Source organism: Odocoileus virginianus, chromosome 32 (genome assembly GCF_023699985.2).
Source record: "Odocoileus virginianus isolate 20LAN1187 ecotype Illinois chromosome 32, Ovbor_1.2, whole genome shotgun sequence".
NCBI classification, from domain to species: domain Eukaryota; kingdom Metazoa; phylum Chordata; class Mammalia; order Artiodactyla; family Cervidae; genus Odocoileus; species Odocoileus virginianus.
Genome location: NC_069705.1, coordinates 41,785,703 through 41,808,854, shown reverse-complemented (window position 1 = coordinate 41,808,854; position 23,152 = coordinate 41,785,703). Strand labels below are relative to the sequence as shown.

Sequence of the window (23,152 nt, the reverse complement as noted above, 5' to 3'; positions counted from 1 at the left end):
GGCCACACCGTGTTAGGGCTCCCTGAGAGCAAAATATGAATTTTGTCCCCTAGGCCTGGAATACAGGTTGAAACAGGGTGTGTCCACACAGGATCCAAGAATGGTCCAGATAGACCTAGGCTCAGTAGATCTCTTGCAGAGGAAATGTGATGGAACAGATGTTTGGATGTTGCTTTGACTTTCCCCTTGAGTGTGGGACCCCTCCCTAGGAACCGGGGCTCAGGGGCCACTGCCACTGAAAAATGACCTCCAAGCAAGCGCTTTCCAGCCGTGTGTGACTCTCAGCCCGCAGGCAGCTGGAGAAGCTATCTTCCTTGGAGGCAGGAAAGAGCCCCAGAGAGTGTGTTTTCAGGCCTCTATCTTGCAGCAAGTGTTTCACTTCTCAGACATCAGACCTCCAGGCCTGATCCAAGGGCCTAAATTGCAAAGTCAGAGCTGCGTGTCTCCCTGCACTTTTCGAGCCTTGCAAACACATTCCTAGGTCATAGCAGTACTGCCCATGAGGAAGCAGGCTGTGGGAGTGTGTCTGAGGGGCCAGGTTCCATACTGTGGTCACCTGGTCGAGGTCACCTTGCACCTCAAATGGACCCCAGGCAAGGTGTTTCGTGCTGCCCCCTTGCTTCAGAAATCCCAAAGGGGGGAGCAAAGCGAGCTCTGTCAGAAGGAAGGAAACAGCAATTTGATGGATTTTCAAGCAGTTGCTAGGCCGCAGCACATTAGGGCTCCCTGAGAGAAAAATGCGAATTTTGCCCCCTAGGCCTGATTCAGCTTGACACACAGAGTGTGTCCCTGTAGGATTCAAGAATGTTCCAGACAGACCTAGGCTCACTAGCTCTCCCCTGCAGAGGAAACTAACACAAAATTGGAAATCAACTATATTCCAATATAAAAGAAACATCAAATTTAAAAAATGAGGTTGCTCCCATGCCTTCAAGGAGCCTCAAAAACCTGGCCTACAGCTGCCTTCGGAATGCAGCCTCTACAACCCTGTCCCTGACTCCCTCCATCCCTGCTGCTCACGAATCCTGCCATCCTTCAGTTTTAGTGGACAAGCGTGTATCTAAATGATAGTAACTGACCCTTAAAATGAGAATTATCAACAAATCGTTTGCAAAAATGTTCTAAGTAAATCATAAATAGCAGATGGAAGATTAAATCAAGAAGAGTTTGGGTAAAGCTCACCACTTGAGTTCCAAATTATGATTTTATTAGAAGTAGATGCCTTGAAACAGTTGAGAGGCTATAAGAATAAATGATTCAAGGCTGAAATGTTTCCCAAATTAATTCAAATTGACATGAATGAAAATAAAATTATCCCAACAAATATGACAAATACCTCCAATAAACACCACCACTTGCTAGCTTTAAAAAATACACATCTTATACCTAACCTATACAGCTGTCCTACAATGAAAGCCTTAGCTCTGTACATATTTAAACAGATTAAATTTTGTAAAAAGTTTTTTCTTGAGAATATGCTACTGTTCTAGTATCTTAATAGTCAATTACAAGAATTATACCTAATGACAACTGCACCAAGCACTTCTATAAACATCAATTAACTCATTAGCTATAATGATTCTGGAAAGGAAGAAGTTAAAAATATAAGTAAGCACAAGGTCTTCTGACTCTACTAGTCCTCTTACATCAAACCATGGTTACTTCTCTAATACTAACATATAAATACAAAATAAGCCTCTTATTTCACTCATGGTGCATACACTAATGGTAATAGGTAAAATTTAGAGAGTTCTTCTTATACAATCATGAGATTATTTGCTGCTTCCATAACTTTCAATACCTTTTTGTAATGTCTAAAGTAGTAAGATAGGGTGAAACACAATGAAAAACAGTTATTAATTATCACTAAATAATATGATGTCATATCTATCACTGTTTTCAAAAATTCCTTGTACTAAAATAGGACCCTACATAGAGCAAAGTGTTAATTTCCTCACAAGAATGACATCCAAAATATGGTCTCTGAACTGCCTGTACTTTTCCTCCTTACCATCAGTGGAAGTGATAAACTACCCTAATGATTTATCAAAGAAGTGAAATCACTACCAAAAATTAAGAGTATCTATTGCTAGTAGAAAGAGGTATGGTTTTTTTTTGGGGGGGGGCGGGGGAAGGATGGGGTAGGCAGGACTTTTATAAGTTTATTCTGAAGAAGTTACTTTTGGAAGTGTTCAAAAATGTTTTTACAACTGATGCTGCAGTTTTCACAAACTGGAAAACTGTAAATGATGTGCAAAGGTTGCTGACAGGCCACTAGTTACAGAAACGACAGTGGAGCCAGGAACAGACTCTGACTGAGATACTGGAGGGGAGGCGGGCATGGAGTGACGCACACACTCCCCCCAGAGCAGACAGACTTGGTGTGCAGCGCAGTGGATGGGGGAGCGCACGCCGTCTGTCTGGCCTAAAGTGCAATCGGAGGAGGGTGCCGGCTCCTCCTATACAGTTGCAATGATTTTGAGATCAATTCCTATGGAAAATATTAGAGGCTTCTCCTTGGATGAGGTCATCGTATGTCCCTCCCTGACTGCTATAGACAAATGGATCTAAATTACAAATATTACTTTATCCAGCAGATGACAAATGCCATTCCTCCTCAAAATACAGATGTATAGGCTTTCACAATCATCTACAATTTCTATTATGCATACTGTTGGTTTATAAAATATATACATACACAGATACATACACACACATAAATGACTACAGAAACTACTTCAGACTTCATTTCCTTATTAGCCATTTCTTTCTGCTTTTGTTTGGCAAAGTGATTGGCCAGGATTCCACCCTGTAAGATTCTGGCATTCCGTTCTCCAGAAAGCTGCTTCTGAGTGTCTCCATAACCTGAAGAGACATTACATTAACTTTTTAGGCCCATACCATTAAAAGAAGAAAAAGAAAAAAAAAAAGTTAAAAGCTTAAGAGCAGAATTTCAAATGAAATAAAACTGTTTAAAGGAAGTAGCCTTTTTAAGCACAAGGATCTTTATTCCACATGAGTAACTCGGATCTTAATTTAAATGTCAGCTAAATTCATCATAGAGCAAAAACACACAGATATAGTATTGTGAAAGGAAACTTCTTTACAAAGCATTTACCTAGTTCCTTTGCAATCTCAAGGCAATTTTAACATTAAAAAAGCCAAAATTAATACATGGATTGGAATTAAGATTATTTTGTCTAATGTATCAAAAGTGCCAATCATTATGTTAATAATTAAGCTCAAGTTATATCCAATCCTCCACTCAGAAAACACATACAGAGCATCTATTAGAAGCCAAGAATAGCAAGAAACTAATCACTTAAACTACTGAATGTCACAGTTCATACCTAGGTTGAGATAACATTTTGTTTGAAATCTAAATAATACATATTAAATAAATGGGATATTATAAATAATATTGATGAAATGGTGTTAGAGATTTGAAATTTTCACCAATGATTATATCTACCTGATTCAGATCATTTCTCAGTCTTCAGTTCCATCTAGTGCTCTGAGAGTGAGTTCAAGTTGCTGTTTCATTTCAACTTCTTTACCATATTGGTCTTCCTTTCTTCTTATCCGCCCCCTAATTTTTTCATATAACATATCAGCATTTCTTCTATTCTCTTCTTCTTGTTTAAGGTCAATCTGCAAAATTTATAGAGCTCTTCTTAAAAAAAACATGAGATTATTCACTGCTGCAATAACTTTCACTGCCTCCTTAGAATGTTTAAAATGGTAAAATGGGGGGGGAATACAATGAAGAACACTTAATAATAATCAATATTTGCAGGCAGAGGGTTAAGAACAGAACAGCATATTTTTTTTTCTTTTCTGTCTTGAGAAAAATGACTACTTCATACTTCTGTGGGTGGGACTGTAAAGTAATCTAAACTTTCTTAAGGATAGTTTAGAAACATGGATCAAAAACCATTTCCAAAAGTTTTAATATTTTAACAAAATAATACACTATCATTAAAGAAAATGAATTCAAAATAATTGGAAAGTTATAAATGAATTTATAGAAAAGACTTTCCCTGTAGTATTAAATATAATACAGAAAAGTGAAAAGCAACCACAAGTCAATCTGTTAAATCATTAATGAAGTTTCTGTTATGGTGGGCTTTGGTATGATCATGAAAATGATTATTTGGAAAAATATACATTAAGTCAGAAGCGTTTACTGTTAATCAACTGTGAAATCAATGGACACTGATCATCAGCTTACATTTGCCTGGCTCTTTGACAAGTATCATTATTGAGGCTCAAACTAATAGAATCCCAGCCTGAAAAATCTGAAAACAAAGTATCCATTTATTAGAATGTGAGTAAGAATACAACTCTGACTACCTCCTACAAACTCTTATGTCAGAGAATCACTTCCATGTCCTCCTCTCCCCTCAAACTCACTACTCCTTCACCGCTTATTGTATCTTACATGTCACTGCCATTCATGAAGCAGTTTTACCTAGTGTGTCTCAATTTTTCTACTCTTCTACTTTTCTAGTATTCAGTTCAGTTGCTCGGTCGTGTCCAACTCTTTGCAACTCCATGAATCGCAGCATGCCAGACCTCCTTGTCCATCACCAACTCCCGGAGCTTACCCAAACTCATGTCCATCGAGTCGGTGATGCCATCCAGCCATCTCATCCTCTGTCATCCCCTTCTCCTCCTGCCCCCAATCCCTCCCAGCATCAAGATCTTTTCCACTGAGTCAACTCTACACATGAGGTGGCCAAAGTATTGGAGTTTCAGCCTCAGCATCAGTCCTTCCAATGAACACCCAGGACTGATCTACTTTGGGATGGACTGGTTGGATCTCCTTGCAGTCCAAGGGACTCTCAAGAGTCTTCTCCAACACCACAGTGCAAAAAGCATCAATTCTTTGGTGCTCATCTTTCTTCACAGTCCAACTCTCACATCCATACATGACCACTGGAAAAACCGTAGCCTTGACTAGATGGACATTTGTTGGCAAAGTAATGTCTCTGCTTTTTAATATGCTATCTAGGTTGGTCATATGTTCCTTCCAAGGAGTAAGCGTCTTTTAATTTCTAGTATTACTTACATCAACTCACTCAATCTGTTACCTATTATTCGTTTCATAAGAAATTTATTAATAATTTAATTTCCACAGAATTATTAGATATTAAAAATCTTACACATTTCAAAATCATTGTAATATTTATTGAAAATAACAATTCTAGCACTTAGGGAATGAACCCTATTCATCTATTTCATTTCAAAACTTAGTGTCTTGGCACATCATGCTAATGCTTCAAGGGATTTCTGTGAAACGACTGCTAAAAAATCAGCTATTTTAAAAGAAAGTCAATGCCTTCCACATTCAAATTTATCTACTTTGAATAACAAATACCAATACAACATATACCTTTGATACCTTTGATTCCCTAAAGTGGGGAACAAGACAAGGGTGCCCACTCTCACCACTACTATTCAACATAGTTTTGGATGTTTTAGCCACAGAAATCAGAGAAGAAAAAGAAATAAAAGGAATCCAGATTGAAAAAGAAGAAGTAAAACTCTCACTGTTTGCAGATAACATGATCATAATCATAGAAAACCCTGAAGACACCACCAGAAAATTACTAGACCAAATCAATGAATATAATAACATTTCAGGATATAAAATTAACAACCAAAAAACTTTTGCATTCCTATATACTAACAAACAGAAAGAGAAATTAAGGAAATAATTCACCAGTGCAAAGAAAAGAATAAAATATTTCAGAATAAATCTACCTAAAGAAACAAAAGACCTATAAATAGAAAGCTATAAAACACTGATGAAAGAAATCAAAGGTGACACAAATAGGTGGAGAAATATACCATGCTCATGGATTCAAAGAATCAATATAGTGAAAATGAGTATACCACCCAAAGCAATCTATAGATTTGATGCAATCCCTATCAATCTACCAACACTATTTTTCACAGAACCAGAATAAACAGTCCCACAATTTGTATGGAAATAAAAAAAAAAAAAAACCTTGAATAGCCAAAGCAATGTTGAGAAAGAAGAATGGAACTGGAGGAATCAACCTGCCTGACTTCAGACTATACTACAAAGTTACAGTCATCAAGACAGTATGGAACTGGCACAAAGACAGAAATATAGATCAATGGAACAACATATAAAGCCCAGAGATAAACCCACATCCTATGGACACCTTATCTTTGACAAGGGAGGGAAGAATATACAATGAAGGAAAGACAATCTCTTTAACTAGTGGTGCTGGGAAAACTGGTCAACCACTTGTAACGAAGGAAACTAGAACACTTTCTATCACTATACACAAAACTAAACTTAAAATGGATTAAAGATCTAAACATAAGACCAGAAACTATAAAACTCCTAGAAGAAAACACAGGCAAAACACTCTCCAACAAATCACAGCAGGATCCTCTATGACTCACCTCCAAGAGTAATGGGAATAAAAGCAAAAATAAAAAAATGGGACCTAATTAAACTTAAAAGCTTTTGCACAATGAAGGAAACTATAAGCAAGGTGAAAAGATAGCTTTCAGAATGGGAGAAAATAATGGCAAATGAAGCAACTGACAATGAATTAATCTCAAAAATATACAAGCAACTTCTGCAGCTTGATTCCAGAAAAATAAATGACCCAATCAAAAAATGGGCCAAAGAACTAAACAGACATTTCTCCAAAGAAGACATACAGATGGCTAACAAACACATGAAAAGATGCTCAACATTACTCATTATCAGATAAATGCAAATCAAAACCACAATGAGGTACCAACTCACGCCGGTCAGAATGGCTGCTATCCAAAAATCTACAAAACAAAATAAATGCTGGAGAGGGTATGGAGAAAAGGGAACCCTCTCACACTGTTGGTGGGAATGCAAACTAGTGCAGCCACTATGGAGAACAGTGTAGCTCTTCCTTAAAAAACTGGAAATAGAACTGCCATACGACCCAGCAATCCCACTGCTTGGCATGCACACTGAGGAAACCAGAATTGAAAGAGACACGTGTAACACAATGTTCATCGCAGCACTGTTTACAATAGCTATGCCATGGAAACAACCTAGATGTCCATCGGCAAACGAATGGATAAGAAAGCTCTGGTACATATACACACAGCTATTAAAAGGAACATATTTGAATGAGTGCTAATGAGGTGGATTAAACTGGAGCTTATTATAAAGAGTGAAGTAAGACTGAAAGAAAAACATCAATACAATACATTAACACATATACATGGAATTTAGAAAGATAGCTTAAAGCTCAACATTCAGAAAATTAAGATCATGGAATCTGGTCCCAGCACTTCATGGGAAATAGATGGGGAAACAGTGGAAACAGTGTCAGACTTTATTTTTTCGGGCTCCAAAATCACTGCTTATGGTAATTGCATCCATGAAATTAAAAGACGCTTACTCCTTGGAAAGAAAGTTATGACCAACCTAGACAGCATATTAAAAAGCAGAGATATTACTTTGTCAGCAAAAGCCCATCTAGTCAAGGCTACGGTTTTTCCAGTGGTCATGTATGGATGTGAGAGTTGGACTGTGAAGAAAGATGAGCGCCGAAGAATTGATGCATTTGAACTGTGGTGTTGGAGAAGACTCTTGAGAGTCCCTTGGACTGCAAGGAGATCCAACCAGCCCATCCTAAAGGAGATCAGTCCTGGGTGTTCATTGGAAGGACTGATGCTGAGGCTGAAACTCCAATACTTTGGCCACCTCATGTGTAGTGTTGACTCAGTAGAAAAGATCTTGATGCTGGGAGGGATTAGGGGCAGGAGGAGAAGGGTATGAGAGAGGATGAGATATCTGGATGGCATCACTGACTCGATGGACATGAGTTTGGGTAAGCTCCCGGAGTTTGTGCTGGACAGGGAGGTCTGGCCTGCTGCAATTCATGGGGTTGCAAAGACTCGGATATGACTGAGTGACTGAACTTAACTGAACTGAATGATGACCCTCTATGTGAGACAGCAAAAGAGACACAGATATAAAGAACCTACTTTTGGACTCTGTGGGAGAAGGTGAGGGTGGGATGATTTGAGAGAATAGCATTGAAACATGTATATTATCAATATGTGAAATAGATTGCCAGACCAGGTTTGATGCATGAGACAGGGCACTCAGGGCTGGTACACTGGGACAACCCTGAGGGATGGGATGGGGTGGGGGGGTTCAGGATGGGGGACACATGTACACCCATGGCTGATTCATGTCAATGTATGGCAAAAACCACTACAATATTGTAAAGTAATTAGCCTCCGATTAAAATCAATAAATTAACTTTAAAAGGTCAATGCCTTCTATATTCAACAAATATCAATACAACATATACCTTTGATGCCTGAGAGTTACTTAGAGTGGCTGGGGTTTCCCCTACTTCTAGCACCACCACTCCTTCTCCCCAACCCCCAGTATTCTCTGGAGCAACAATGATTTTATCTCTTTTCAATGTAAATACACTGAAGCCATCTAGAAGGAATTCTCTCAAGTGTCCTCATCAACTCCAAACTCACCTCCCTAAGGACTTACTTTCTTCCTTTCCTCCTTTCACTAGAATCTCTCTTCTCCAAAGGGTAATCTCTGGATCTGTGGTCTTAATTTTTCCCCTTTACATCCTTTCTATGGATCATCTCCACCACTTCCTTTTCCCTCTTTGCTTAGCAATGGTATCTTACACCTGTAATTGCTACTTCAACTCCTTGCTTCCCTCTGGCTATAAACACGCTCAGAAAGAAAAACAAAATAATGCTTTTTCTTGATCCTGTTATGTCCTGCACTATCCAATGCTCTTCTTCCAGATGTCTCTAAAGGCAAGGCTACACCCTTGCTACTCAGAGAGCTTGTTAGAAACACAGAATCTCAGACCTCCTGCTCAGCAAGTGCACTTCCCACAAGGTCCCCAGGCAACTAATTCAAATGTGAGAAACTCTGGTCTACACTGAGTCTGCTTCTACATGACTTCAGTTTAATTTATTCTTCGAAAATCTTAGCCTCACTCTAACACTTTCCTCCAAACTGAAACTGCGTTAGAAGTCAGAAACTTTCCAGTGGACAATGTATGAGGCTGTAGGTTCCTTGATCTCCCCATCACGGCCCCTGTTCTCTCCTTCTTTCCAGTTCTCTTGCTTTAGCCTATGTGACACCACCCTATAAAGCAGCAACATTTCATATGACATCAATCTGCACACATTTACAGCTGAGTACCTATGCCTGTGTTCCTGCACAGAGGCTAATACACAGTTCTGCATGCCCAGGGACCTCGATCCTGAATGCCTTCTGACAGCCAGGAAAACATTAAGACAGGGAAAACTCTACTGTTCTTCTCAGACAAATTCATTTCAAATTCATCACCCATGTCAAATACTCTCCCTTTTTCTAAAGACCTATCTTACTTATTGTCACCTTCCCCCTTAGACTCTTGCCTCCTTTTCCTTCATTTCCTCCCTGTACCCTATGCCTCTCTCATCCTTCACTCCCTCTTTCCTCTTATTTCTCAACCTTCCTGAGGTTGTAGAGAGTCTTGAAACAGAAATCATTTTTTTTTTCTTTTGGCCACGGGTCACGTATAATGTTAGCTTCCTGACCAGGTATCAAACCTGCAACCCCTGCATCAGAGCGTCTTAACCGCACAGTCTTAACCATTAGACCAGACTGACAAGGAAGTCCAGGAACTCATAACTTAGCTCCTTAAATGGCAACCTCAATTTAATCTGTGGCTGACACCTGATAAGATACACTATTTCCCTCCTCGTCTTTTTCGTCACTAGACGTCCAACAGGTGATTTTCTCTGGCTATTAGAATATGTCAGCAGTCCCATTTTAATTCAACATTCTGTCAATGAGTTTTCTATCAAATCCAGTTCTTACCTTCTACTTGTCCATTTAATGTCTTTTTTCCTCTTTGACCAGCAGCTCCAGATAAACGGTCCACATACTTCTGTGGAAGGCTCTCAGAGACACTCTGTTAAAATTAATACTCAGGTGCATGAAGATTTCCTAAACCCTTTCTAAGAAAATACCCTACTTTTAAAAACTGCCCACATTTAACCCGGGTAAGACAGGTTTTGCCAAGATCCCACAGCTGGTAAGTGTCAGAACCAGGATGCTGACTTCAGGCACAGTGCTGGATCACCAGGCAGCAGCCGCCTGCAACGAAGAGAGCAGGCCCTTCCTCTCTCCTTCCACTGGTGCCACCTTCAAACAGGGCAGCCTTACTTTCTGTTTCTTCAAGTACGACTGCCATAAAGGTACTCTGCACATCCAAAATGCCTTGTATTATTGGCATAAAAGCGAAAGTTGCTCAGTCGTGTCTGACTCTTTGCCACCCCATGCACTATATAGTCCATGGAACTCTCCAGACCAGAATACTGGAGTGGGTAGCCTTTCCCTTCTCCAGGGGATCTTCCTGACCCAGGAATCGAACCGGGGTCTCCTGCATTGCAGGCGGATTCTTTACCAACCAAGCGATCAGGGAAGCCCTTGTTAACACATCACTAAAGCAAACTGCTGTTGTCATAAGCCCACATATTTATCACTACCCCCCCCATGCTTTTGTGTCTCTTGAAATGTTCCTTGCAGATCAACTAGACAATCCAAATGCAGTAATACTTTCAAGTTTCAAGAACTATCTTTTCAAGGCCGAAGTGGTAAAAATACACAATTCATTCTGTTTCTCTCTAGCAGTTTTACACATGCACAGGTACCAAAGAAACACACACGTGGCTGGGAGATGGTGACTGACACATAGACACTACACACTACTGTTTATAAAATAGGTAACTAACGAGGACCGACTGTACAGCACAGGGAACTCAACACCCTGAAACAGCCCAATGGAAAAAAAGTTTTTAAAAAGAGCTGATTAAAAAAAAAAAAAAGAGCGGATATACATGTACACACATAAATGATTCACTGTGCTGCACATCTGACACTGACACAAGATTATAATCAACTGTAGTCCAATAAAAATCGAGGGTAGAATGGAAAGAATAGACACAAACATTTGGCTACAGACTGACCTGGAACATGCAGCAGTTTTTAGATAAATGTCACTTCAGAAGCCAAAGTGTAGGGTAGGAAAATCAGGATATTGTCATTATCCTCAAATTAAAAACAATTAGGAGCCCGGTGACAGCAGAACCCACGCACTGGCCAAGCCCACTGCTAGGGCCTCGAAGCTTTCTCCGGGCGCCCCCGCCGGCCCCACATGGAGGGGGCCTGGGTTAGAAGGCCAGCTGCCCGCCCCTCAGACCAGAGGACGACCTCCTGCCCTCCCAGTTCACAGGGCCCAGTGCCCAGCTCACAGGGCCCCGGGGCGCCGGCGCGCGTTTCCCACTGACAGGGCCCCGGTTCTGGCCTCACACGCCCCCTGCGGTGCCGGCGCGGCTCGCCACTCACACGCTCCCACCTCACTGGCTCACGCTCCCCGCTCACACGCACCCCTTCCCCCGCTCCCCGCCGGCCCGGCTCGCCGCTCAGACGCCGCCCTCGCCCCAGTGTGCTGGCCAAGCTCGCTGCTCACACACCGCCCTCGCCCCGTGCGCGAGGGCGCGCTCCCCGCTCTCACAACCCCAGATGCCGGCCCGCCCTCCCCGGCCGCACGCCCCCCGCGCAGGCGCCCGCCCGGCTCGCCGCCCACACAACCCCCGCCCCCCAGGCGCCGCCCACTGCGTGCAGCCTACCCCTAGCAGAGGCCAGGCCAAGGCTCTCCGCCCGGCGCCTGCGCCGTGTTCTGCGAGAAGGCCGTGGAGCCGGCCCCGGAGCTGCCCCGCGCGGCCGAGGGAAGGCTGCCTGAGGCGGGGCGCCGTGAGGGCGGGGGCGGGCGGGCGCCTCCCCGGGCCGCTACTCTGGGGCTGCACAACCGCGAGCGGGATGGCGGGTGTGCTTGTGGTTCCACTCCGTGGCTGTGGGCAGGTCGGTTTCGGCGGCTTCCCCCGCGCGCGAGGGGTTCGCCGCCACTTCCACAGCACCCCCTGCTGCCCCGCGTCCTCGAAGTCGCTGTGCGCGCGGGCTGCGCGGCCGGGCGTCTCCCCCCCCCCCACCCGGTGACGCGCGGAGAGACCGGGAGACGGGCTGCTGGAGCTCAGGTGCGAGTTACACCGGGGAGGTGGGGACGGGTAGCCCGGGCGTTAGGGCCGCGCCCTAAGGGCTGCGGTGAGGATAGACCTACTGGGGAGCTGGCCATGCAAACACCTTCCCCTCCCCACCGAGGGTGGGGGGCAGCAATGGGGCTCTGGGGCGGGAGGTTTGCGCTTCACTCACAAGGCATTTTCAGAAGAGCGATGGGATTTCTCTGTGTTTAGATAGCTGTCGCAGTGCTTGTGGCTCATCTGGTAAAGAATCTGCCTGCAATGGAGGAGACCTGGGTTGAATCCCTGGGTTGGGAAGATTTCCTGGAGAAGGGGAAGGCTACCCACTCCAGTATTCTGGCATGGACTGTCGCAAAGAGTCAGACTTTGCAAAGAGTCAGACTGACCGACTTTCACTTCACTAATTAAGGGGCTTCTCCCCTAATTAAGGGGCTTCCCTCATAGCTCAGTCCGTAAAGAATCTGCCTGTAATGCGGGAGACCCAGGTTCAATTCTTGGATTGGGAAGATCCTCTGGAGAAGGAAATGGCAACCTACTCCAGTATTCCTGCCTGGAGAATCCCGTGGACAGGGGAGCCTGGCAGCCTACAGTCCATGGGATTGCAAGAGTCGGACATGATTTAGGGACTACGCAGGGGAACATGCAGCACTTTGGGGAGTGGATCGGATAGAAGAAAAACTAGTTCTGAGTGGGTTATAATAGACAGCAGGAGAGATGGTATGGTCAACAGCCCCGTCAGGGGTCACTGAACACCGTGTCCTGAGACGACAGGTCTTGTAGTACAGGACAGGGGTGGAGGTGAGAGGAGTAGCGGGGGAGGGGAGGGACCGCGTCTCTGGAGGCTTCTCTCAGGAAGCAGAGTAAACATCTGGCGGTCATCAGGAAGAGCCTTTGGGTAAGGTGAGTTTTGTTTTGAACATTCAAGAGCACTTAATCTGACACTTGGGCCATTTAACAGATGGGGAAGCTGAACCACTGGAATTACGCATCAAGTTAATGGGCTTGTCTGAACTTGCAGCTGTTGGAAGCGGAGCCCCAGCTTGAATTCGGTTCCAGTCTGTTATTCTTGCAACTTCAGGCAGTTACCTTATCTAAAAAGTTAGGAGACCACAGTGGGAGGTTCACTGGAGACGTAGATCGCAGAGGGGTTGTTGTTGTTCAGTCCGTAAGTCATGCCCCAGTCTTTATGACCGCATGTACTGAGGCCTGACACCAGGCTTCCCTGAGTTTGCTCAAGTTCATGTCCACTGGATCTGTGATGTCCTCCAACCATCTCACCCTCTATAGCCCCCTTCTCCTTTGTCATATCCTCAGGGTCTTTTCCAATGAGTCAGGACTTTACATCAGGTGGCCAAAGTATTGGAGCTTCAGCATCAACATAGGTCCTTCCAAGGAATATTCAGGGTTGATTTCCTTTAGGATTGACTGGATTGATTTCCTTGCTGTCCAAGGGACTCTCAAGAGTCTTCTCTAACACTACAGTTCAAAAGCATCAATTCTTCGGTGCTCAGCCTTCTTTATGGTCCAACTCTCATATCCGTACATGCCTACTGGAAAAAACCATAGCTTTGACTATAGGGACTTTTGTCTGCAAAGCTCTGCTTTTTAAAACACTCTCTAGGCTTGTCATAGCTTTTCTTCCAAGGAGCCAGGGTCTTTAAATTTCATGGCTGCAGTCACCATCCGCAATGATTTAGGAGACCAAGAAAAGAAGTTCTGCCACTGTTTTCATTTTTTCCCCATCTATTTGCCATGAAGTGATGGGACTGGATAGCATGATCTTAGTTTTTGAATGCTGAGGTTTGAGCCAGATGTTTGAGAGGGGTGGAGGCTTTCCAATATGTCCCCACTAGGGTGGGAAGACTAGGTCACACGGGAAGAAAGGAGCCCAAAGGTGCAGACAGTGCCCACAGGTGCTGGCTTTTCAGACTGTTAGTCCAGCTGTCTGTTTTCGCTCAGACTTGAAGTGTTGATTTCCCACTTTGGGAAGCTGCAGGGTGGAGGAGGGGAATCAGGGGTGAACTTAGAAGTGTAAAATCACTGGCTTTTCTGGGTCTTAGAGGGCGTCAGTGCACCTTTTCTTGCAGTTGTGGCTGCCTTTGGGGGCTGGCCACTGGGACAGCTGAGTTGGAATTAGACTAAGAATTGGTCTTGATCTGATTGACCCCTCACACCCTGAACCCACACATGCTTTCAAGAATCATTCCTCCCTGGCAGATGGTAGCTGGTTTAGAGCAGGGACTCTGCCTTGTTCATTCCAGAATCCCTCATGGTTAGGTGCTGTGTTTGGCAAATTGGAATGATGCACTTTGTATCTGCAGAACTGATCATCATTTGAGTCTTTAGGAAAATTATCTTGAGTTCCAGGGGCTTACAGCTGGAGGTGGGAGCAGAAAATGATGCAATTCCCAGAGTAAATTTTAAAAATTTAAGTCTTAAAAAATAAATAAAAATTTAAATCTGAAAACTCAGTTGTATCTTTACAAGTTTATTTCATACTTATCTTTTGTATACCTGCTGATCTCCTAATCATGCAAGAGTTTCAGCTGTCCTTTAAAATAATATTTGTGATAAAAGGAATATTTAAGTGAATTCTAGTAAATCAGACTTTTCCATGATATCTTTTTAACCAGTTGATGAAAGAGTAGGTAAAAGTCATGTTTTCATTTTTCATTAGAAATCATTTCTTACATCCAAGCAGCATTAAATAGTGTAATTTTGTAGTTATACCCATAGTGCTAAAGCATTTTTTTTTTTTTTGCTTATGCATTTATTTTGGCTCTAACAGTAGATGGGTTGCTTATCATTGTTTTGTTTTGAGGTTTCTTTTGTTTGTTTCTTTTGTTTTTTTGGTTGTCATTGTTATAGCATTATTGAGTTTTATTTTGGTAAAAATTTTAATTGAAATATAGTTTATTTACAGTGTTTCAGGCATAGGGGTTGCCTGTTGACAAACATTGTGTAGCATTTATGAATTTTATAATTCTAGTATTTTTATCCTTCCAAGGGAATTTTTTTTTTTTTAGAAATTTGCCAAAGTAGGTAGTGGAAAAACTCCTTTGACCTTTCTGTTTTCTATCCTAGCAGTGTATAGGTTTTTTGTTTGTTTGTTTGTTTTTGGTAGTAACCTTTTAAGATCCTTTTGCAATAAATAATAAGTTATTTACATGCTTTTTTCATGTGTTATTACTTCTGTAGACTTTTTTTGTCATTAGTTTTATTGAGGTATAATTTATGTATAACACAATACACATTTTAATAGAGTTTTGACAAATGTATACAATCCTTATAACCAGCAACCCAACCAAGATTTCTGCTATCCCCAGGATTCCCTTTTCTCTTTTGTGGCACTGGCTGCCTCCCATCTGCAGCCTTAGGTAGCCAAGGATTTTCTTTCCCCTACAGATTATATTTGTCTTTTTTATTGTATTTCTGGAGTCCACATGCCAGCAATAGCAAGCTCCTCTGTGCAGGGCCAGTTAGAAGCATACAGTGTGTACTCCTTTCTGTCTGACTTCTCAGTACGGTGTCTTTAAGATTATCCTCAATGACTGTGTTGATTGTGTATTTTGTTGGTAATTCATTCCTTTTATTTTTTTTAATTGTGGTAAACAATACAAACTTAAACGTTGCCATTTCTAACCATTCTTCTGTGTCCACTTCAGTGGCATTAATTATATTCCCATTGTTGTGCAACCATCACCTCTATTTCCAAAGCTTTTTCATAACCCCAAATAAACTCTATAGCTTTTAAGCAGTAACTACCCACTCTTCTACCCCCTCAGTCTGGTAGCCTCTAATCTACTTTGTTTCATTTCAGATAAGTAGCATCATACAGTATTTGTCCTTTTGTGTCTGGCTTATTTCACTAAGCAGTGTTTTCAAAGTTCATGTTGTTGTATGTATCAGCAGTTTTTTTTGACTGAGTAATTTTCCATTGAATAGACATACTTTGTATGAACATAGGTTTTCAGTTCTCTTGAGTGTATACCTAGAAGTAGACTTGCTGGATAATAGTAATTCTATATTAAACTTTCTGTGGACCCATAAGGCTGTTTCCTATAGGGCTGTACAATTTTATATTTCCACCTGCACTGCACAAGGGTTCCAGTTTCTCCCCATCCTCTCCAACACTTTTTGTTATAGCCATCTTAGTAGGTGTGGAAGGACTATTGGTTTTTCATAATGTTCGTAAGCATAGAGTATTGCTACAAACTTGGTGGGGGAATTAATGAGCGTAATTTTATATGTTTCAGGAGGATAAACTGAGGCAAGTTCTGCAGGAGATGAAAGCTTTAGATGAGCAAAACCTACCTGATGTGTAAGTTGGTAAGTTGATATTTTAAAACAGTTTAAGAAATATGATATTGATGTCAGATCATCTTAACATTAGTTTTTAGATATGATTTTTTTTTTTTTTTTAATTCTCTGTGAGCCTGGTCATACCCTAGCTATACAGAAGTAGAAGGATTTGTGTTAATGGTTGTTATGTCTCTAGGGACCAAATAGTGCTTGGCACATGGTAGGTGTTGGATAAACACTTCTTGTTTGACTGGTATGACTTGAAAGGAATTAGGGTGGATCCAAAAGAGATGATCCAGGAGCAAGTAACAGACCTGACGAGTGAAGTGCATTGTTTCCACTGCTCGTTTTCATCAGGTGAGGCCTTAGTGGGTTTAAAGGGAGAACAGGCAGCTTGCAAATTTAGCAGGAGTAGCAGAGACTTGCGAAAGCTTGACTGAAGTTGGCTGGGAACTCGTGCGGCAGAACACTACAGCTTGGTGGGCTGGAGGGTTCTGGAGTTGCAGACTGTTTAGAGCCAAGCATGGGAGTGGGCACAGAGGAGAATTTGAGCTGAATGACAGACTGCAGAGGACCTGTGATTGGGTGAAGAATAAGACACAAGACTACTGACTGCTGGAGGAAAAATGAGTTATTAAGAGTTCACTCTGGAGAGAAGTATGTCTGCAACTTGAGATTTCATCCCTGGCCTTGTTCGGTAGTGTTTTCATCAGTTAGTTGGGCATAGAAATCAGTAGCGTGTTGTTAGGGTGTGTGGAGTACACAGAACAGTAGGAACACTTTGCAGTGACTGTGTTTAAGGATAGATGCTGATGAACGAGGAACTGATGTGCAAGAGGTCTGCAGTAAATGTAAGGGAAATGGAAAGTCCTGCACTCAGGTTCCCAAGTCCTTCATTTGTTCCTGCCACTCAGCAGTTAGGAGCTGATAAAGGGCTCTGGTGTTTCAATTGTAAACAGCAGAATCAAGAGGTTTGCCCCCATGGCCCTCAACAGTGTCATGCAGAAGGCAGGTGTTAAATGCAGGTAAAGCAGGTCAGAGTACCTGCTGTGAAGGAAAACACCACACTGGGAGAGAGTCATGCTCTGAAAATATTGGTAGATTGTGAAATCTGGGAAATTCTCTCTGAGGAATAGACTCTTCAGCTGGAGCCTGAAGAAGCAGGTTTTAGCGAGGAAGTAACTGTGGGCAGAGAGCATTCTAGTTGGAGGAAACAGCATGTGCAAAGGCCCTGAGTCTTGAAAGAGGGTGGGATGCCCAGGGACCTGGGCCTTCCCAAAGGCCAGTGTGGCTGGAACTTAGTGAGCAGGCTGAGGGCAACACCAGGGGAGATTTCTAAGCATGTGGGGCAGGTGGTGGCATGTTTGTGTTCTAAGGACCACCCTGGCCGCCATGTGGATAGTGGATGGTGGTACTGAGAGGGAGGATGGTGGTCATGCAGGTGAAAGGAGAGGTTAGCCAGACTAGGGGAAAGGAGAACAGTTTACACACCTGTTTAGGAGGTGACTGAACAGGCCTTGGTCCAGTAAGGGAATGATTTTCCTGTATTCATACCATGGAGAAATTCAGGATCCAAAATTCTGTGCCCTATCCTCCTAGTTTGGTTCTGGGCAGGACACCACTATTACCAGTTTCTGGCTAAAATTCTTTGTCAGAAGAAATCTATTCTTATTTAATTGCTCACATGGAAATGTGACTTTTTTAAGGAAGTTCTTGTGTACTTAATCAAGTACTTTGATGTTAAGTTGGGTGTATTTTATTTGTGCTATTCATTATAATCAAGAGCACATTGTAAGCAGTGTGGAGAATAAATCTAACATTTCTAGAATGGCAGAAGTGTCTAGAACAGATCTAGAAGACATGGTACATCTATGTACATGGTACAGATCTAGAAGACACAGGACATATATTTTGCCTCTATTTTCAGGGTCTAGAGCAGGCACATACATTTTGTATTTATCTGTTCCTTTTAACACTCCAAAGTAGATATTTATTAATTCTGTACACCTGGTTTTGTTTTCCTTTTTTTTTTTTTTTTTCAATTGTGGTTAAGATACACACTAGGTATGTCAGTTGTAAGGAATTTGACTGCCAATGCAGGAGATGCATTCCCTGGGTCGGAAAGATTCCCTGGGGGAGGAACTGGCGACCCACCCCAGTTCTCTTGCCTGGATAATTCCATGACAGAGGAGCCTGGCAGGATATAGTCCATGGGGTCAGAAAGAGTTGGACATGACTGAGTGACTGAGCACACATACAATTCAGTGTATTCAAAACATTCATAGTGTCATATAGCTATCACCACCACCATCTTCTCCAGAACTCTTCATTTTACAAAGCTGAAACACCACACCCAGTAAACAGTTGTACATCTGATTGGAAAGGGTGATGCTTGTCTGATATCTAAGGAGACATATATTTTATAGGGTAAAGCCAAAATTTTCTCCCTTTCTGTGTAAAGGAACCTAAACTACAAACATGCACATAGTTGAAGATCAAGAACTATTTCTTGGATGAGTGGAGGAACATTTGACTTTAGAGTCCTTTGCTCACTTTATGAGAAGGAGTATCAGTTGAAAGTATTGATATCATAGAAAGAGGACTCCGTAGGATGAGAGCATGATGTGAGGCCATAATCTTATGCACCGTGATATTTGATCTCTTATCCCATCATGAAAAAGGGATTCTAAAAAGTGAGGCAAAGATTATCTTTTGGAGACAATGGAAATTAATCAGTGTACAAAACCCAATGTGCCCCATGGCTAAACAAAAGAATGGGAGTGTGATCCTAGGCAAATTAGTTAGGTATTTATATATATATATATTTATATATTTATATATATTTATATATATATATATTAGTTTAAGTTTGTCCACACAGCTTGCAGGATCTTAGTTCCCTAACCAGGGATTGAACCTGTGCTCTCAGCAGTGAAAGTGCAATGTCTTAAACATTGACCTACCAGGGAATTCCCTGGCTCTTTTCTATTTTATCCTATTAGCAAAAGCTCTGATGTGGAGGCAGGTACCATTTAGGTAGGTTAACTACTAACACAAATGGCTAACAACAAGTATGGACTCAGTTGTTAGCTGGCTTTGAAAATTTGACTTGTTCTCAATAGACATTCTTTTCCTTAAATGTTTTACCAGGAATAACGCAAAGTCAAGTGGACGAGGTGATTTGATCCAGCCATCAAGTTTTCACACTGTTCTTTGTTAAGAAATCAGCGCTGCACCAGAGCCTGCCTGTGAGCTTCTCAGTGTTTGCAGGGGTGGCAGGGATCAGTGGAGGGTTCCCATCCCAGGGGGTGTCAAAAATTCTTGGAGATGTCAGTCTTTTATGAGCATTCTGAATTTTGTCTTTGTTTCCCTTTAAACATTTTTTATCATAGAAAATTGCAGTATTCCTAAAACTAAGGAGTAATATTACAGCCCTCCATGGAGCCATCGTATAGGGCAAACAGTTCTTAACATCTTGCCATAATTGCTTCATCTTGTTTTATGTGTCTAGGCTAAACATTAGGCATTTTACCACTGAATAGTTTTGTATGCATCTTTAAGAAATAAGGCCCTCTGGGGCCTTTTCTCACTGCATAATTGACCTATGGCCACTGTATACTTCTCATGCCTAGAGCAGTGACCATCCCTTCACAGCATCTGTCCAGTCTGTTCCTCTTTTCCCTGTTGTCCCGAAGGTGTCCTTTTACAGTGGATTGTTTGCCTCCGGAACCAAATCAAAGTCCATGTGTTACCTTCCGGTGGTTCAGTCCTAAGCCTCTCCTGATCAAGACAACTTCTGGTCCAATGCTGTATTAATGTTCTAGGTATGACCGGCTGCTTCGGATTAGAGCCCTCAGGTGGGATTATGGCAGTGTCTTGCCAAGTGCTTTACGATTTCACATGTCTGCTGAAGAAATTAGTTAACACTGTTGTTCAAATTTGTAAATTCAGAAACTGGCTAAACTTCTGGCTCAGCTTCTGTAATAGTATTTATAGTACTTGTCTTTTTGTTTTAACATTTGCTTTTCAGTAGTTTTTGGTCTGTTTGAGAATGGTAGAAGTAATTCTAAATGCTGTATGGAAAACTCTATTAACAAAATAAAGGGTCCCATTATGTTAGTTGCTAGAGATCCATCAGTAGGGTTAAAACTGGCATCATTATTTGGAAATTTTTCATAAAATATGTGTGTGTACATACTTTGCTTGGGGCTTCCCAGGTGGCACTTGTGGTAAAGAACTTGCCTGCCAATGTAGGAGATGTAAGTGATGCAAGTTTGATCCCTGGGTTGGGAAGATCCCCTGGAGGAGGGGCATGGCAACCCACTTCAGTATTCTTGCCTAGAGAATCCCATGGACAGAGAAGCCTGGAGGGCTACAGTCCACTGGTCGCAAAGAGTTGGACATGACTAAGTGATTAATTAACACTTTCTTTCACTGTATAGCACAGGAAAGTCTACTTAATGTTATGTGGCAGCCTGTTATGTGGAGGGGAGTTTGGGGGAGAATGGATACATGTATATCTATGGTTGAGTCCCTTTGCTGGCCACATGAAACATTGTTAATTGGCTATACTTCAATATAAAATAAAACATCTTTTTAAAAATTGAGGACACAAAAATTTTTGTTTGCATTTTATCTGTTGATATTCATATTGATTCATACTGATCTCATACCTGCTTTTGTATTCAATCTGTTGCAGTAAATGGTTTTGGCTGCAAGATGTGAAAGAAACTCAGCCTCACAATATCTGTGGTTTGGAAAAGAGAGAAGTTAATAGTCTTTTTGGGCCTCCCAGGTGGCTCAGCAGTAAAGAACCCACCTGCCAATGCAGAAGACACTGGTTCGATCCCAGGTGTGGAAGATCTCTTGGAGAAGGAAATGGCAACCCACTTCAGTATACTTGTCTGCAGAATCCCAGGGACAGAGGAGCCTAGAGGGCTACATTCGAGAAAAGTCCACAAAAGAGTCGGACACGACTGAGCCACTAAACAACAATGACTGTAGTCTTTTAGTTTGCTGTGGCTGTTCCTCTTTGATACTACGCCAAAACTCAACAGATGTCATTTCTTAAACCTTAGTGACAGTGTGGAATCTGAAACTATATCAATGAACCGATTATACTCTATTAAAATCCATTGGTCTGTCTTGCTTTTGAATGGTTCTATTCTCCATGCGTGTTTCTGGAACTCGTGCCCTGGTCATTCGAAAAATATTGGTTCACTGAGTTAGTTATCAGATCTTCCAGATGTTGACACACCTCATTCTACACAATAAGCAACAACCAACCAACCAACAAAACAAAAATCCAAACAAACAAAAAAGCCTGTACTTGCATTAGTGTCATTACTAATCTCATCAAACTTGGGACACTTTCAAACTCACGGTAGCATATGGAAGTTTTCCAAACTCTTAATTTTCACATGAGAGCTCTAATTGTATCACTGGCCACAAACACCTATAGTTTTCTTCCCTTGAAGTGACAGGCTCACTTCATTCACTTGAGAAAATCATGCCAAAAACTCAAGTCTGAGTAACTATTTTTGTCATGTGCTCTTTTAAGGGAAAGTAGCCAGTCAGTGAGAAACGTGACTTTCAGCTCACAGTTCAATCGTTCTGAGTGCTTTTCCTGGAGATAATTATGATACTTCTTCAGGCACACTTCCCCTTTGTCACACGACATGCTGAAAAGATGTACTGGAGAGTGGAGATTTAATAAAATTTATAATTCTGTTGCTTTATCAACAGCAAAAGCAGCCTGTTCTTTTTTTGTATGGAGCTCGCACAGTGGCAGAAAGAGAGCGAGAGCCTGAGCCTGCGGGCACAGTCGGGAGCCCCGCCTTGGCTCCTGTTTGGTGCCAGCAGCCCTGCCCGCTGCTCTGTCAGCAGTGCAAACACCAACCAAGTGAGAACGGCAAAGGACACGTCAGTAGTGCCATGATCACCATGTCTGCCTTGTAAATCCCCTGGAAGGGTCTTGGGGACCCCCGGGATATGTGAACAAGACCTGGAGAACAAGTAAGAACTGACACTTGAATTCAAATGAAAAAGTTAGAATAGCTTTATTTTTTTTTCTTTCTTTAATGATTTTTAATGGAGTTATCATTCAAATGTTTATAAAATTATCTCACAAATATCCTATGGAAAAACTGAAAGCCAATTCCATTGGCAGCACTATTTGCCTTACTTCCTCCAAAAAAAAATTGGGGGAGAGGGGAGGATTAAGAACTGGAGGCCCAAGGGAGTGTATCAGGCATGTGGAGCCATGCAACAAGCATGTAATGGTGAGCACACACAGTCCTGGGGCCACAGAGGCAAGGGGTGCTGGGAACTCAGGGCCCTCGGTCAGCTTCCCCCTCACAATCTCGCTAGCTAGCCACACACCCCTCCACAACAGTCACACACACACACACAGAGCCGCGCTTTGCCATGGCTAACTTCATACAACACAAACGACCAGCCTAACTATGGTTACACTCACACAATACAATTAGACAGCCACGCTCATCTCCATAGTCAAACACCCAACCTCACTGTGCTCAAAACCAAGTCACACGATTTTGTATTCACAGTTGAAGAATTTCAATGAGCACAATCCAAGCACTGCTGCACTCCAATTATCAGTACAGCAGCTTGTGTGCATACTGTTCACAGGGTGAGAGGTTTTGGCGACTGACCAACCTGTGTTCAGGCTCAGGTTCTACCACTTATTAGTTCTTTCACCTTGGGCAAATTATTTAACCTG

General features: G+C 42.2%; 2 long non-coding RNA genes across 3 annotated transcripts; one reads left to right on the top strand and one right to left on the bottom strand.

Annotated features, from left to right (window-relative positions):
* Positions 1-1,264: 1,264 nt before the first annotated feature.
* Positions 1,265-12,346, bottom strand: LOC110145711 (uncharacterized). 2 transcript variants are annotated; one of them, XR_011485219.1, is made up of 3 exons: positions 12,281-12,346; positions 3,473-3,651; positions 1,265-2,865 (listed from the first exon to the last, which is right to left on the bottom strand). It is a non-coding gene; the product is annotated as an uncharacterized lncRNA (long non-coding RNA). The 2 variants fall into 2 exon arrangements; XR_011485218.1 differs by lacking the exon at positions 12,281-12,346 and adding an exon at positions 11,701-11,775.
* Positions 12,019-21,545, top strand: LOC139032631 (uncharacterized). Its single transcript, XR_011485220.1, has 2 exons — positions 12,019-12,105; positions 21,110-21,545. It is a non-coding gene; the product is annotated as an uncharacterized lncRNA (long non-coding RNA).
* Positions 21,546-23,152: the final 1,607 nt, after the last annotated feature.